At 44.0% G+C, this 17,063-nt stretch overlaps 1 non-coding gene and 2 pseudogenes across 1 annotated transcript; all 3 read right to left on the bottom strand.

The window, feature by feature from the left end:
- Window positions 1–1,195: 1,195 nt before the first annotated feature.
- Window positions 1,196–1,359, bottom strand: Gm25189. The gene has a single exon (XR_003954205.1). It is a non-coding gene; the product is annotated as a U1 spliceosomal RNA (small nuclear RNA).
- Rap1a-ps2 (RAS related protein 1a, pseudogene 2) lies at window positions 7,667–8,817 on the bottom strand (annotated as a pseudogene).
- On the bottom strand, window positions 10,162–10,889 carry Gm18612 (predicted gene, 18612; annotated as a pseudogene).

Here is a 17,063-nt window from a genome sequence, read left to right as displayed (position 1 = left end):
AATAGACTTTTAAAAAATAAATAAGCATCTTTGTGTTAGATCTTATCCATGTGAAGTCACTATCTTTTACTATCATGATTCTACTGTAGGTGTTGAATACTACCCCACCTTAGATTTTTTAATTTTTGTTTATGGTGTGTGTCAGGTGTGTGTAGATGCTCCGGAAACCAGCAGAGGGCAACAGATCAAGCCCTCTGAAAGAGCAGCCACATTCTTAACCAATGAGCCAACTTTCCAGTCGCCCCCACACACATACATCTTGCTTTTTATAACAAAAATCCCAAAAGGAAACTATAATGATCTCCAGCTAAAAAGTAACAGGATGTCTATATACATAAGTCCATTGAGCCAATACATGTGCCAGTGCTCTAATAAGAAGAGATCTAGGGTATCATTTCATTATGAATATAGAACCAAATAAGTGAGTTGTTGTGTTCATCTATCTGCAGAACCACTTCAAATACATATTCAAGATTTTGTATTGTGTTGCTGGTCATTTATGAATGTATTAGCAACAAAAGGTACAGCTCCAGATGCAGTAGAAACATCCATAAGAAATAAAAGCAAGGCCACAACATGCCTTTAATCCCAGCACCCAGGAGTCAATGTTTCTCCTGAGTTCAAGGCCAGGTTAGTCTATACAGTGAGCTCCAGGCCAGCCAGAGCTACAAAGTAAGACACTGGCTCACAAAACAAACAGCAAAAGAAGAAAGAAAGAAAGAAAGAAAGAAAGAAAGAAAGAAAGAGAGAGAGAGAGAGAGAGAGAGAGAGAGAGAGAGAGGAGGGAGGGAGGGAGGGAGGGAGGGAGGGAGGGAGGGAGGGAGAGAGAAAGAAAGAAAGAAAGAAAGATGGAAGGAGAGGAAGAGGGAGAGAAGGAAGGGGAAGGTGTATTAGTCAGGGTTCTCTTGAGTCACAGAACTTATGGGTAGTCTCTATATAGTAAAGGAATTTATTGATGACTTACAGTCTACAGTCCAACTCCCAACAATGGTCAGTAACAGCTGTGAATGGAAGTCCAAGGACCTAGCAGTTGCTCAGTCCCACATGGCAAGCAGGCGCGAAGGAGAGAAAGTGAGACTCCCTTCTTTCAATGTCCTTAAATGGTCTCCATCAGAAGGTGTAGCCCAGATTAAAGGTGTGTGCCACCATACCTTGAACTCAGATCTCCCTGTCTTTTTGTTTGTTTGTTTGTTTAAAGGGGAGAGCACAAACGCAGTCCCCCACTACCACAAATTATGCAGTCGAGTTTCCCGCATTTGGGGAAATCGCAGTGGTCAGCACATCCGGAGTGCAATGGATACACCTCGCCCTGGGAAAACCACCTTCGTGATCATGGTATCTCCCCTGCCAGGTAAGTATGATTTCCCTGCCTTAATCTTCTGGAATCCATAGCCACTATGCCTCAAGATCTCCATACCCAGATCCAGGTCAGAAACTTCTATCTCCCAGCCTCCAGATTAGGGTCACTGGTGAGCCTTCCAATTCTGGACTGTAGTTCATTCTAGATATAGTCAAGTTGACAACCAGGAATAGCCACTACAGGAGGTAAGGGGGAAAGACAAGAAAGAAAGGAAAGAAAAAAGAGAAAGAAATTTAAAAAAATAAAGACATCTTCTGAGTAACATAAATTATTTCCAAAAATTCATGTCAAAAGAAATCTCAGGGTTGTTTGAGTGGAAAGAAAATACTGACAGATGAGAATATGAGAGTGTAAAAAAGTGCTGAAAAGTACTCCTAGAAAGAGCAAAGTGAGATAAATATTGGCTGTTCAAAACAGCAAGTGTAATGTCTTATAAAATTTGAAATGTGTTGGGAAGAAGGTTAGCAAATAAAGTTAATGAATTACAGAATTTACCCATTTCTAAGAAGTGATAAAATAATTTATGATAGTAAGTCAAGATTACACACTATCATTATTAATGTATTTAGTAAAAAAAAAAATCCTGTGACCCACTTTGATCAACTGAATATAGTAGAATATTGAACTAATCAGGTATAGTCTTTAAATAGTTGGTTTTGCAAGCGCAAGCATGCACGTGTGAGTGAGTGTGAGTGTGTGTGTGTGTGTGTGTGTGTGTGTGTGTGTGTGTGTGAATGGGATGCCTTCTCTAGAAACCCAATCACTAGGCTGAGAATTTGGGGCCACATGTAGAGACCAAGTGTCAATATACTATTTGGTGAATCCAGATAAGCTCCCAGGACACAACTTTCCTCTTAGTTATTTTCAGCAGAAGCATCAGATGGTCAACTATAGTCCCAGGCAAGAAATGACAGTATTTATGTAAGCAAATCTTAAGCAAAAAACCATCAGCTGAGCCCAGTCAACTCATAATCAATGAGATAATGAAACCACTCAGGTTTTGGGTTGTTTATTTTGCTGCAGTATTGTAGTGGCTATTCCTGGTTGTCAACGTGAATATATCTGAAATGAACTACAATACAGAATTGGAGGGTTCATCTGGGATACATATCTTGAGGCTGGGAGACACAAGTTTCTGACCTGGATCTTATAATGGAGATCTTGAAGCACAGTGACCATGAAAGGCTTATACCCAGGAAAGATAGTACACACCTTTAATCTGGGCCACACCTTCTTCTGGAGACCTACATAAGGACATTGGAAGAAGGAAGATTCACTCTACTTTGCCTGCTTGCATTTACTTGCCAGCACATCTGTTGGGATCTACTTCTACAGAAGACCAGCTAAAACAACTAGCCTCGTGGGACTGAGCAACTACTAGATTCTTGGATTTTCAATTCACAGCTGTCCATTGTTGGGGAGTCAGACTACAGACTATAAGTCATCATAACAAATTCCCTCAATATAGAAAGACATTCCAAACATTCTGTGATCCCAGAGAGCCCTGACTAATACAAGTATATAACTAAATCAATGGTCTTCTCTGTGATAATTCAGGATCTGAAATCCTTTTGTGGCTCTGCTATTTTGGACACCTGGCAACTGAGTTCCTTCCAAAAAGATATGGAAAGTATGCATGTGTTGCAGTAAATCTCCAACCCAAATAAGCCCAGGCAATGAAAACAACTCAATTAATATGAATCCATGCTGTGTGCCTAGATTGGGCAGATCTACCACTACACTACCATCTTCCCCATAGAAGAGACCCCTTAGAACTTGCTGTTGGTTGCTCCAGGCCAGGTGCTTCTGCTCCACTTCTCCTCCTCCTCCTTCTGCTTCTCCTTCTTCTCCTCCTTCTCCTCCTCCGTTCCCCCCCCCCTTTCTCTTCCCAAACCTTCAGCTCCACCTTCCCCTCTTCCTCCACCCATTCACCGGCTCTAGCCTTTCTTTATACATTAAGGTGGGAAGCAGGTTTACAGGAAATCACCTGAGTGCTGACTCATTCCTTGTTTGCAACCCCTCACAGGACAACAGAATTGACATCTGTATTAGTCAGGGTTTTCTAGAGTCACAGAACTTATGGACAGTCTCTATATAGTAAAAGAATTTATTGATGACTTACAGTCGGCAGCCCAATTCCCAACAATGGTTCAGTCGCAGCTGTGAATGGAAGTCCAAGGATCTAGCAGTTACTCAGTCTCACACAGCAAGCAGGCGAAGGAGCAAGAGCAAGACTCCCTTCTTCCAATGTCCTTATATTGTCTCCAGCAGATGGTGTAGCCAGATTAAAGGTGTGTCCACCACAACCTTAATCCCAGATGAAAGGTGTAGCCCAGATTAAAGGTGTGTTCCACCACACCTTTAATCTTGGATGACCTTGAACTTGGAGATTTAATCTTCTGGCATCCATAGCCACTATGCCTCAAGTTCTCCATACCAAGATCCAGATCAGAAACTTCTATTTCCAAGCCTCCAGATGAGGGTCACTGGTGAGCCTTCCAATTCTGGATTGTAGTTCATTCCAAATATAGTCAAGTTGACAACCAGGAATAGCCACTACAACATCCAATATAATTAGCCCCAGGGCTATCTGCAACATGTATGATTATGAAAATAGTTGAATAGTGAGATTTAGAAGATAGTACATTATGCTGTCAATATTGTATAGATTAAGACTCAATTATATAACCTGTGTATAAATGTCTTAGGGTTTCTATTGTTCTGATGAAACACCAGGACCAGAAAGCAAGTTGGAAGAAAATTATTTATTTGGATTATACTTCCATATTGCTGTTCATCATTGAAGAAAGTCAGGACAGGAATTCAAACAGGGCAGGAACCTGAAGGCAGCATCTGATGCAGGAACCATGGATGAGTGCTGCTTACTGGCTTAATTCCCATGGTTTGTTCAGTCTGCTTTCTTATAGAACCCAGGACCACCAGCCCAGGGATGTAACTATCCACAATGGGCCAGGACCACCCCATCAATCACTAATTAAGAAAATGCCTCACAGCTGGATCTTAGGAAGGCCACACCACCATCGAGGTTACCTCCATTCAGATTACTCCAGTTTATGTGTCAAGTTAACATACAGTGAGCCAGCCCAACTGACCCTTTGTCAACTCTACACACAAACACATCATTAATCCATACATTTCTTTTCTTATTTTATCCCCAAGATCTTGCATTATAAAGATAAATGATTTTTAAAGTCCCACAGTCTTTACAAATTCAAACACATTAATTCCAGTCTCTTTAAAATACCCAATCTCTCTAAAAATCTCTTTTAAAAGCTCTTGAAGCCTTTCAGCTGTGGGCTCCTGTAAAACTCAAAATTAAATTAAATACTCTTTCTTACAGAGATTAAAAACCAGGGCCCAGTCAGAATCTGAACCAAGCAAAACCAAATTCCAATGGCATAACTAACTCTATGTCCAATTACCTGGGAGTCACTCTTGATCTTCTGTGTTCTGTCAGGCAGCTTGAGTTACTCCTTCAGCTCTGCCCTCTGCAGCACACACAGCCTGTCTTCTAGGCTCCCGTGGCTCCACTACTATTGTTCTTGGTGGTCCTCCCAGGGTACTAGAGTCTTCTGCTGCAGCCAGACTTCTCTCTCTCTCTCTCTCTCTGATATCCTCTCATAGGCTCTCTTCATGGTGCCAAGGCTCAACTTGTCTGCATGACCCCTTCAGTCCTGGGCCTTCAACTGTCACTGAGGCTGTACCTTCACCAATGGCCTCTCTGCACCACTCACAATGCCAAGCCTTGGTTGTTTTCCATGACCCCTCCATGCCTTTAAAACCAGGACTCCCCGGGTGACTCTTGAACACTCCCAAGTTCAGCTGCCAGCTCGAGCTACAACCTCTGCTGCTTCTGGAACACAGCTTGTGTGAGCTGACCCTGAGCAAACACTTCCTAGAAGCCTTCACCCCAGTGATGCTGGTCTCTTCTCAATCACCACTAATTTCTCACCTCCAGTTAACCAGCACTAGTTGTCTCAGCCAGGCAAAGGTTTCACATCAGTGTTGCTTGTTTCTTGGTAATTACAGCTGACTTTTCAGCCCCAGCTGACCAGAAGGACAAAAATCTCAGTCCAAAACAGCAAAGGGCCCCAATAGTCTTTAAACTTCTCTCTAAAATTTTACAAACCAGGCCTTCAATCGCCTCCCCTGCTCTCAGTATTCTTATCTTCCAAGCTTCCACAGAACATCCCACTGAGCTCTCCACACTTAATGTCTTTCATAATCTAACATCCCAAAGTCCTTGAGCAGTCTTTCCCAAAATACAGTCAGATCTGTCACAGCAATACCACACTTCTAGTACCAACCTTAGTTAGGGTTTCTATTGCTGTGATGAAACACCAGGACCAAAACACAAGTTGAGGGGGAGGATTTATTTGCTTTACAGTTCCATATTGCTGTTCATCATTAAAGGAAGTCAGGATAGAACTCAGAAAAGGAAGGAACCTGGAGGCAGGTATTAAGGTTTGAACTGTTGCTATCGACTGTAATGCAAAATTCTGTGCCCAAAGATCTAGTTACCTATGAGTGAATTCTCATTATTACCAGCGTTTGTCGTACAAGCCTTGCCCCTTAATTTAAAACTATTAGTTAAATAGAAATGGCTACAGCCCATTATTGGAGGGATTAAAGGTAGGTGGGTTTTGAATTTCCTGATTGGGGGTTACAGAGGAGGAGAGAAAAAGGAAGGACAAGAGAGGGAGAGGAGGAGGAAGCCGCCATGAGAGGAGATGGACCGTGAGCACATTGGCCAGGAGAGACAGCATGTATTTAGGGTACACCACTGGGGAAGGAGCCAGCCAGCAGTAATTGTCAAAGCCAAATAACCATAGTCTGAGTCTCATTCATTCATAACAAGATGGGAATAAGTTTAAAATGGTTTAACTACAGACAGGAGCTGATGCAGAGACCATGGAGGGGTACTGCTTACTGGCTCGATTCCCAACATAGTAAGGCAAGTGGGCAATGCGCTCTTCCCATGTGCTTAGGAAGAATAGTAAGTGACTGGAGACGCCACTGAACTTTCTCTGCCGCAATGTTCTCTTAAAATTTATCTCTCTAGTTAAACTATCCCGAAATATATAATTTGGTCATCTATCAAATCTAACTTAAAATGACCCAGAGACCTAAATATAACCAAAAATCAAAAACCTTGTAAGAAAAAAATGTAGAGGAGAGTCTCAGCAATCTTAAATTAGGCAGAGATTTCAGAGACACATCACTAAAGGCACAGCTCAGGAATGCAAACACGGACAAAGTGTGCTTTATCAAACTGCTTTTGCTCTTTAAAATTCTTTTAGAAAATTAAAATCAAGCCACAGACTTGGAGAAAATATTTGCAACTCATCTGATGAAAAGACCTGCATCCAGAATATATAAAGAACTGTTAAGCCACAGAGATTTTTTTTAAAGCACCCAATCTCCAAGACAGCAAAAAATTTGGATAACTATGTCTTACCAAAGAAGATGTGCAGACAACAGATCACACAAAACTAGATACAATTATTTTTAGAGATGTAAATTAAAATCATGAAAGACTGTTATATACCTTTAGAATCGCTAAGGTTTTTCAAAAAATAGATTGGCCATATGAAATTTAAACCAGAAATGGACAGCACACCACCAGGAGAAATGCGAGCCAGTGATTAGCAACCACTTCAGAAAATTATCCATGGCTTCCTGGAATACTGGAGATTCGTCTGCCCGATGGGTCACTACTCTACAGCTAAACATTGACACAGGAAACCAGCGAGCCTACTTGTGTGTTAATGTTTATAGCATTATTTGTGATTTCTCCAAACTGGACATGACTTCGTGACAATAATGTCCATTGATATGTAAATGGAATGGACAAACAAATAGTGGTAGAAGTACAACTTACCGATTAAAGAAATCAACTGATACCTAATTAATATGGATGCATTTCAAACTAATCAAAAGTGAAAGAAGTTGGCTTTTGAAAGAGTGCAGCATAGATATTCATACATAGAATTTTACATCGACTTTGAAAGAATACACAGTAACTCGTACTGTCAGAAAGGGATCGGCAGTTGCCTGGAGACTGAGAATTAGGGCTGTCAGGGGAAATGAGGACATCAGAGCTTCCCAGGAAGCATTTGAAGATGATTGGCATTTGAACCTATGTGCAACTATGTCAAAATGTAGGAAGTTGCATGTCTGACATGTGTTTCATTTATTGTGTGTCAATGAAGTTCAAAACCGTTCTGAAAGCAATTTAGTTTTGTAAGGTATATTTATGTATGTGAGTATACTGCCTTCATTATATTTAATTAGACTATGACAGATGATATTTTCATAATTTTTAAACATAAAAATGAAGTCAATGACTCAAAAACGTTATCTGCTGCAATGATCTTGAGGGGAGATTTCATAATCTATATCATTACAGATATAAAGTATGATGGTTTAGCTCTTCAGTCTTGACAGGGAGGAGTCATGATAAAAATGTCAACGTGAAATCATTTGATTATAGTAGTAACACCTAACATTTGAAATGCATCCATGCTCTTCTGCATAATTGTACTAGAGTCAAGTATCTTATTTCATATCTGTTATACCTGCTATTGCAAAGAAGAAATACTGTCTTACTTCCAGGAGATATACGCAGAACAACTTTGTCTCCAGGGAACTTGTGCAAACCAATATAAGATCTAGATTCTTCACATAATAGAAAGCAGGAGATGCCTCTCCAGATTTCGTTTTTGAAGTCTGGAATGCTGGCACTTTCCAATTAGACAACAGCTCTTCATTTCTGTACTCTGGCTCAGAGCTGCTGCTGACTTCAGTCTAGAGCAGCAGGCGTGATTTCTTTTTAGGCTTCTTCTTTCCCGCTGGTGTTTTTCTATTTATCTGTCTGGCCAGCTCATAAAATATCTCACTAACATCGATCTTTGACTTTGCAGAAGATTCTAAAAAGGCACAGTTACACCACTGTCTTGCTAAAGTCTGGCCTTGTTCTTTGCCAACTACCCGCACATTCTTCCAGATCACATTTATTGCCCACCAAAATCATTGGAACATCTGCTGTGTCTTTAACCTGTAAAATCTGTTCTCTCAAGTCTTGTAAGCAATTAAATGTAGACTGAGCTGTAATTGAGTAAACTAGTGCAAACCCTTGGCCATTCTTCATATACAAATCCTTCATTACTGTAAACTGCTCTGTTCCTGTGGTGTCCAGAATTTCCAGCATACACTGTTGGCAATCTACTTCAACTTGCTTTCTGTAGGAATCATCTATTGTTGAGTCATATTTTTCAACAAAAATTCCCTGGAAAAAAACCTGAACTGTCAGAGCAGACTTCCCCACGCCTCCTGAACCAAGGACCACCAGCTTGTACTCACACATGATGTGCTTTGTTAATATTAACACCCTCCTCCTCCCTTCTCCTCCCTCTTCCTCCTCCTCCTCCCTCCTCCTCCCTTCTCCTCCCTCCTCCTCCTCCTCCCTCCTTCTCCTCCATCCTCCCCCCTCTCCCCTCTTCCCTCCTCCCTCCTCCCTCCTCCCTCCTCTTGGCTGCAGCTCGGGGCTCAGCTCTGCACAGGAGCAGCACTGCTGCAACTTAGTTTCTTTTTTTGTTTATTTGTTTGTTTGTTTGTTTGTTTGAGACAGGGTTTCTCTGTGTAGCCCTGGCTGTCCTGGAACTCACTCTGTAGACCAGGCTGGACTCAAACTCAGATATCCACCTGCCTCTGCCTCCTGAGTGCTGGGATTAAAGGCGTGCACCACTACCATCTGTGTGCCACCACTGTCCGGCGCAACTTAGTTTCTTAATGTACATGTTTTAATTGTTTTTTAAGATTTATTTATTGTTATATATAAGTACACTGTAGCTGTCTTGAGACACACCAGAAGAGGGTGTCAGATCTAATTACAGATGGTTGTAAGCCTCCATGTGGTTGCTGGGATTTGAACTCAGGCCCTTTGGAAGAGCAGTCAGTGCTTTTAACTGCTGAGCCATTTCACCAGCCCCACATGTTTTAATTGTAATTTGCAGTGTTTGAGGATTGTGGAAGGAACTCTTCTGATGACAACATACTAGAAAAGCCTTCAAACTCATCCCAAAGCAGCCACTAACCTGCTCATTCAACATTAGCCATCAGTGTTAAAGGAAAATCAAACCAAACATGTACACAATTGCAATTTTTACAGAGGTCTTTCATTATTGGGTAGCATATTTAACAATGAACAAATTTAGACAATGCATTGTTGACTACAGTATCAGCAACTGTCCAGATAATTACAGTACAGCTCTTGAACAGCTATCCTTTTGGATAAGGCTAAGACTTACACAGAATTCATTCCCAGAAGTCTTTCAGCTGCATTATACCTCCAATCCCAGGCAAGCCCCAGTTTATGACCTCCAATATTGACAGCTTCCAGTGTAAGAGAGTGTTCTAAGCCTTGCACGAAGCTTCAGAGTCCGAGTTTGGACTTCTCAATGAAGGTAGCTGTACTGGCTAGTTTTGTGTCAACTTGACACAAGCCGGAGTTATCACAGAGAAAGGAGCTTCAGTTGGGGAAATGCCTCCACGAGATCCAGCTGTAAGGCATTTTCTCAATTAGTGATCAAGGGGGAAAGGTCCCTTGTGGGTGGGACCATCTCTGGGCTGGTAGTCTTGGGTTCTATAAGAGAACAGGCTGAGCAAGCCAGGGGAAGCAAGCCAGTAAGTAACATCCCGCCATGGCCTCTGCATCAGTTCCTGCTTCCTGCTTGAGTTCCAGTCCTGCATCCTTTGGTGATCAAAGTGTAAGCTGAATAAACTATGGAAAGTGTAAGCTGAATAAACCCTTTCCTCCCCAACTGCTTCTTGGTCATGATGTTTGTGGAGGAATAGAAACCCTGACTAAGACAGTAGCATTGTTGGATTTTGCAGAAATGGGAGTGGTGGGATCCAAATGGCACTTAGATGTGATGTCACAAAGAATGGAGGTAGCACCTAACAGATTTCCACATAAGGCTTAATAAAGTGCCAAGATGTCCAGGTGATTTCTCATCAACTAATCCTCCAAATAATGTTTTACTGTGACATTAGTGTATAACTGGAAGTCTCCAATCCTATAGCATACTCCAAAAGTATGCCTTGTCAGCTTTAAACAGTGGTTGTCACAGGTCATGTGGTATCTAGCAAGCCAGCCTTCAAAAGCAGACCTTTGGCCTATGCATTGTCAGCACAACCAGCGCCTAATCATCCCGTCCTCTGATGGGACTCGATTTCAGCACTTCTCATCTATGTTTGGTGTGAATGGAATGTCAGATGGCATTTTCAAATCTTAGCAAACCTGGTCGGCAAATGCAATTCTGTTCCCTCCCTTTGTATTTCATCTCCAGTGTCCCTGTAACTATAGCAGCTTTTGTTTTAGATGAACCAGATGTAAAGAATTCCATACCACTGTGCGACTTTATACATCCAGCTTTCCCAACCCAAAGCCAAGTGCTTTGCTGAAAATATCTCAGGCTGCTTTGTCAAGATTCACATATGGTGAAGAGACACACCCTGTCAACACAGAGCAGCAGCTAGCTCTGTCCATAGGCTGCCACAATAAGGCCACAGGAAGAAACAATGTGAGAGCCTCCTAAGTGATACCTCCACCATCACTGGGCTCTCAGCTACGGCTTTTGGGCTCTCTCAGGGTTGAGCGGCAGGAAATGAATGGAACTGGAAATCACTGCGCTAAGTGAAATAAGCCAGATTCAGAAATGCAAACACTGTATGGGGTTTTCCCCCCATATGCAGAACCCACGTTTAAAATTATATGTGAAGGAGGCAGGACGAAGGTGAGACCAGAAAGGTGATCATGAGAGGAAAGGAAGACATCTTAAGGTGATGGAATGTGTGTGACATGTGATCGGAAGGAAGGCATGGAGGAACAAGGGGGGCAGTACAAATGAGAACAAAGCATAAAGACACATAGGCATGAGAGTGAACTAGTAAAACCCATTCCTTTGCATGATAACTTTAAAAATTAATAACAAAGACAAATAAATTTGGCATGCTTAGTACCCAAGTGCACCAATAGGCTTTCATAATAACAGCTGAATGCCCTCTGCACTTAATCTTAGACAAAAGGGCTAGAAGCTATGTCCTTAAGATTTATTTTTATTATTTTAAATTATGTGGGGAGAAATGGGCATGTGTGCACACACAGTACCATAGAGGCAAGAGACAATGGATCCCCTGACGCTGGAATTGTAGATAGTCCAGAGTGGTCCTGTGTAGGTACTAGGACCAAACTCTTAAAGAGTCATATGTGCTCTTAACTGCTGAGCCATCTCTCCAGCCTTGGGAAGCTATGCCTTCACCTGCTTTTGCTAAGCCTAGGCTGAACCTCTGTATATTTGTCTTAAGCTGGTTCCTTTTCTGAGCTTGTAGCACACATTAGGCTCTTTGGGCTACAGGCAGCACAAGGATCATTCTGAAAAGGCTGACACTGAAGTGGGAATACTGATGTGAACTGTTTGAGCCATTTCACACTCCAAGAATGTGCCTGGTCTGAGGGATGCGTTGGTCCCCAGACCTTTCGAAATGTCATCAAGGACATAGGTCTCCTTTCTACAATCCTCTCAGACCTCTCCTCCCTGACTAAGACTCTTCTATTGAAGACTGCCTCTTTCACAAAAGAGGATCAATTCCAATTACATTTGAAGAAGGGCAGTACCTGGAAAGAAATTGTAGACACACCTCTTGCTTCAAAGGGTGTTCAAAGGGTGCTATGTCCATTCTTATACTAATTTAGGGTAGCGGGGAGAAGACATTATGCTAGCCGGTGTAAGCCTATCAGGTCTCATCTGAGAGTAAGGTTTTCATCCTCTGAGTACACAGAGCAGAACGAGGTAACCAAAGCAGCAGCTGGGAAGGAGCTGTGTGTGTGAATGTGAAGATCTGATGTTGATGTCATGTGATGTCATGTATCTTCCTCAGTCACTCTCCACCTAATTTTTTGAGACCTGCTTTCTCATTGGTTAGACTAGCTGGTCAGCAAACCCCAGGGATATGCCTGTGTCTGTCTCCCCACCTCCCCCACCCACCCCCAGTGCTGGGATGACGGGGGCCATGCTGCCAACCTTCTGGCTTTACACGTGGGGCTAGGGATCCAAACTCAGGTCCTAATGGTTACAAAGCAAGCATTTTACTAATTGAGCTCCCCAGCCCTCAGATTTCTTTTAAATAGAATGAATGGTAATCTACATCCACAGAATACAATCTATCATATCACCACTGATATCCTATCTTGTTAGTTGTAAGCGTTTATAATGAAGAGGATCATGACTGTTGAGGTTTGGTGTGTTGCTGTGGGTTATAATGCTAAATTCTATACCCAAAGATCTACTTGCCTGTGAGTGAATTCTCATGGTTACCAACTTTTGTTGTACAAACCTTGCTCCTTAATTTAAAACTATTGGTTGAATAAAAATGGCTACAGCCAATTACTGGATTAGAGGTAGGTGTGTTTTGATTTGGGGGTTGCAGAGTAGGAGAGAGGAGGAAGGACAAGAGAGGGGGAGGTATAAGCTGCCATGAAAGGAGATGGATCATGAGCACATGGCCAGAAGAAACAGCAAGTATTTGGGGTACACCACTGCGAAGTAGCCAGGCCAGAAATTAGTAGATTAGAGGTTACCCCCAGTAATTGTCAAAGCCAAATAAAATAACCACTTGACCTCCATAGGTTTAAACCACACCAAACAAATGAACTTCAAGAGGCTCCATGGTTTGTAATTATTGCAGCCATGCATATGACTGTCAGTTCATGTGGATATGCATTGGACTGTGGTATGCGTTATACATCTGATTCTCTTAATGTCCCCGTGGGTATCGGGTAAGTAGCTGAATGGATTCCAGGGCTCACCCATGGTGGGGAAGGGGTTTGCTTGGCTTCATTCCACAGTTACTGTCCTGACACGACAGAGGCAACCCTAGTGCTTCGCATTTGAAGCAACATTTCTGCAGTTCCTACCTAACTCTGACTACCCATATGCATGAGTCCACATAGGGACATGCACACACAGGCACACATACATAAGGACACACACACACATAGGCACACCTGCACCTGTACAAAGTAATTTTTTTGTATTTAAAAAGATTTATTTCTTTTATGTATGTGAGTATATTGTCACTCTCTTCAGACACACCAGAAGAAGACATCAGATTCCATTATAGATAGTTATGAGCCATCATGTGGTTGCTGGGAATTGAACTCAGAACCTCTGGAAGTGCAGTCTTAAATTCTGAGCCATCTCTCCAGCACCCCAAGGCAACTCTTAATTTTTTTTTCTTCATTTACATTTCCAATGCTATCCCAAAAGTCCCCCACATCCTCCCCCTCCATTCCCCCACCCACCCACTCCCACTTCTTGGCCCTGGTGTTCCCCTGTACTGGGACATATAAAGTTTGCAAGACCAAGGGGCCTCTCTTTCCAGTGATGGCCGACTAGGCCATCTTCTGATACATATGCAGCTTCTTGATATATATCTCAGTTTACCATATATACACACATATCATCTAGATCAGCTAAGCATATCATATATATGTGTGTGTATGTATGTATATACATATATATACATATACATATATGTGTGTACATACACACATACATATACCTATACATATACATATACATATACGCATACCACTGCAGACCCTAAACTACATACATATGAATTCCAAGTTCCGGCTTTTGAGCCTACCCAATTGGGTAATGTTTTCATGGAGAGCTTAATGAACACTACAGAAAAGGGAAAGTAGTTATCAGCTCTGTTGGGGTCGATGTCTGACCCTTACCACCATTCCTACTGCTTAGATCCCGGGAAAGTAAGAAACAATGCCATTCATCAAGCATCTTTCTGGGAAGTTAGTGAAGAAACTCACCCTGTAGGGAAAAAATAAGGATACCCAGAAGCTTCCATGTCCTTTGGGGACCTCAGGATATACACACTCCTGTTCACCTTGCTAGCCAGTTCAGATTGCTTCCCAGCATTCCAAGACAGCAGCAAACCAAGATGCCCAGAAACAGAAAAGAACGACATCAGAAGGTGCAGGGAGCTCTTAAAGCCCGCTGGCAGGGTTTTCTAGAGAGAATGGTTTCATTCATTCATTCATTCATTCATGCATTCACTCACTCACTCACTCACTCATTCATTCATTTCTAAAAGCTAGGACCACAAAGACACAGGATCACAGCACACAGGCTAGCATGGTACACATTAGGATAGCCTCAGACTTGCAAGTAGCATCTAGCCTCAGCCTCCCAATGTGTTAGGATTATAGGCATACACTGTCCCACATGGCCAGATAAGGACATCCTTTCTTTCCTCACTCATCTCTGCCTTCCCCCACATAATCAGGGTGCAGATAGAGTGGAGTAGCTCTAGTCAATGTCAGAGCAAGGCATGGTAGGTGAGGTACAGTGCTGGGAACATCAGGGGGTGCACTTTGTTCAGAAAAAGGAAAGCTTGCACTGATCTGACATTTATTGAGAGAACAGAGGAGAGGGACAATGAGAAGTAGGAAGATGACTCCACAGTGCAGGAGCAGTCACAGGATGCTGAAAGAACACCACAGCCCAGGAGCAGTCATGGGATGCTGAGAGGACTCCACAGTGCAGGGGCAGTGACAGGATGCTGAGAGGACTCCACAGTGCAGGAGTAGTGACAAGATGCTGAGAGGATCCCACAGTGCAGGAGCAGTGACAGGATGCTGAGAGGACACCACAGTGCAGGAGCAATGACAGGATGCTGAGAGGACACCACAGTGCAGGAGCAGTGACAAGATGCTGAGAGGACTCCACAGTGCAGGGGCAGTGACAGGATGCTGAGAGGACTCCACAGTGCAGGAGCAGTGACAAGATGCTGAGAGGATCCCACAGTGCAGGAGCAGTGACAGGATGCTGAGAGGACACCACAGTGCAGGAGCAATGACAGGATGCTGAGAGGACTCCACAGTGCAGGAGCAGTGACAAGATGCTGAGAGGATCCCACAGTGCAGGAGCAATGACAGGATGCTGAGAGGACTCCACAGTGCAGGAGCAGTGACAAGATGCTGAGAGGATCCCACAGTGCAGGAGCAGTGACAGGATGCTGAGAAGACCCCACAGTGCAGGGGCAGTGACAGGATGCTGAGAGGACCCCACAGTGCAGGGGCAGTGACAAGATGCTGAGAGGACTCCACAGTGCAGGAGCAGTGACAGGATGCTGAGAGGACACCACAGTGCAGGAGCAATGACAGGATGCTGAGAGGACCCCACAGTGCAGGGGCAGTGACAGGATGCTGAGAGGACCCCACAGTGCAGGGGCAGTGACAAGATGCTGAGAGGACTCCACAGTGCAGGAGCAGTGACAGGATGCTGAGAGGACTCCACAGTGCAGGAGCAGTGACAGGATGCTGAGAGGATGCCACAGTGTAGGAGCAGTGACAAGATGCTGAGAGGACTCCACAGTGCAAGGGCAGTCACAGAGTGCTGAGAGGACTCCACAGTGCAAGGGCAGTGACAGGATGCTGAGAGGACCCCACAGTGCAGGGGCAGTGACAGGATGCTGAGAGGACCCCACAGTGCAGGGGCAGTGACAGGATGCTGAGAGGACCCCACAGTGCAGGGGCAGTGACAGGATGCTGAGAGGACCCCACAGTGCAAGGGCAGTGACAGGATGCTGAGAGGACTCCACAGTGCAGGGGCAGTGACAGGATGCTGAGAGGACCCCACAGTGCAGGAGCAGTGACAGGATGCTGAGAGGACTCCACAGTGCAGGGGCAGTGACAAGATGCTGAGAGGACCCCACAGTGCAGGAGCAGTGACAGGATGCTGGGAGGACTCCACAGTGCAGGAGCAGTGACAGGATGCTGAGAGGACACCACAGTGCAGGAGCAATGACAGGATGCTGAGAGGACTCCACAGTGCAGGAGCAGTGACAGGATGCTGAGAGGACCCCACAGTGCAGGAGCAATGACAGGATGCTGAGAGGACCCCACAGTGCAGGGGCAGTGACAAGATGCTGAGAGGATGCCACAGTGTAGGAGCAGTGACAAGATGCTGAGAGGACTCCACAGTGCAAGGGCAGTCACAGGGTGCTGAGAGGACTCCACAGTGCAAGGGCAGTGACAGGATGCTGAGAGGACCCCACAGTGCAGGGGCAGTGACAGGATGCTGAGAGGACCCCACAGTGCAGGGGCAGTGACAGGATGCTGAGAGGACCTCACAGTGCAGGGGCAGTGACAGGATGCTGAGAGGACCCCACAGTGCAGGGGCAGTGACAGGATGCTGAGAGGACCCCACAGTGCAGGGGCAGTCACAGGGTGCTGAAAGGATGCCACAGTGCAGGAACATTCAGGCTCAGGGAATGCGTAGCACAAGGGAGGATCTCTTTTTCTCAGTGGGAATTGAGCCTTGGGCTACAGCTTAGTTGCACTTATTCATAGCCTGCTAGTTAAACTTTTATAGATTTTTGAAAGCAACAGTACAAAAAATAGCTCAAAAGATTTAAATATCCCAAAACTTGAGGATCATCTATGACTCTATGTCATTGCAGTTGGCAGGCACTTCAAGCTTAGTGTGGTCTCTGCTAAATCCCATTTTCATTGCTTCTGCTAGATGTACCCAAGGACTTTCTGTAGACACCATCTCCTCAGGGCCAGCAGAGTCAGGTCGCAGAAGCACAGAGTGCT

The sequence above is a fragment of the Mus musculus genome, chromosome 2 (assembly GCF_000001635.26).
Source record: "Mus musculus strain C57BL/6J chromosome 2, GRCm38.p6 C57BL/6J".
NCBI lineage: Eukaryota > Metazoa > Chordata > Mammalia > Rodentia > Muridae > Mus > Mus musculus.
Note: the sequence above shows the minus strand (reverse complement) of the source record. Positions and strands in the feature narration are given on the sequence as shown.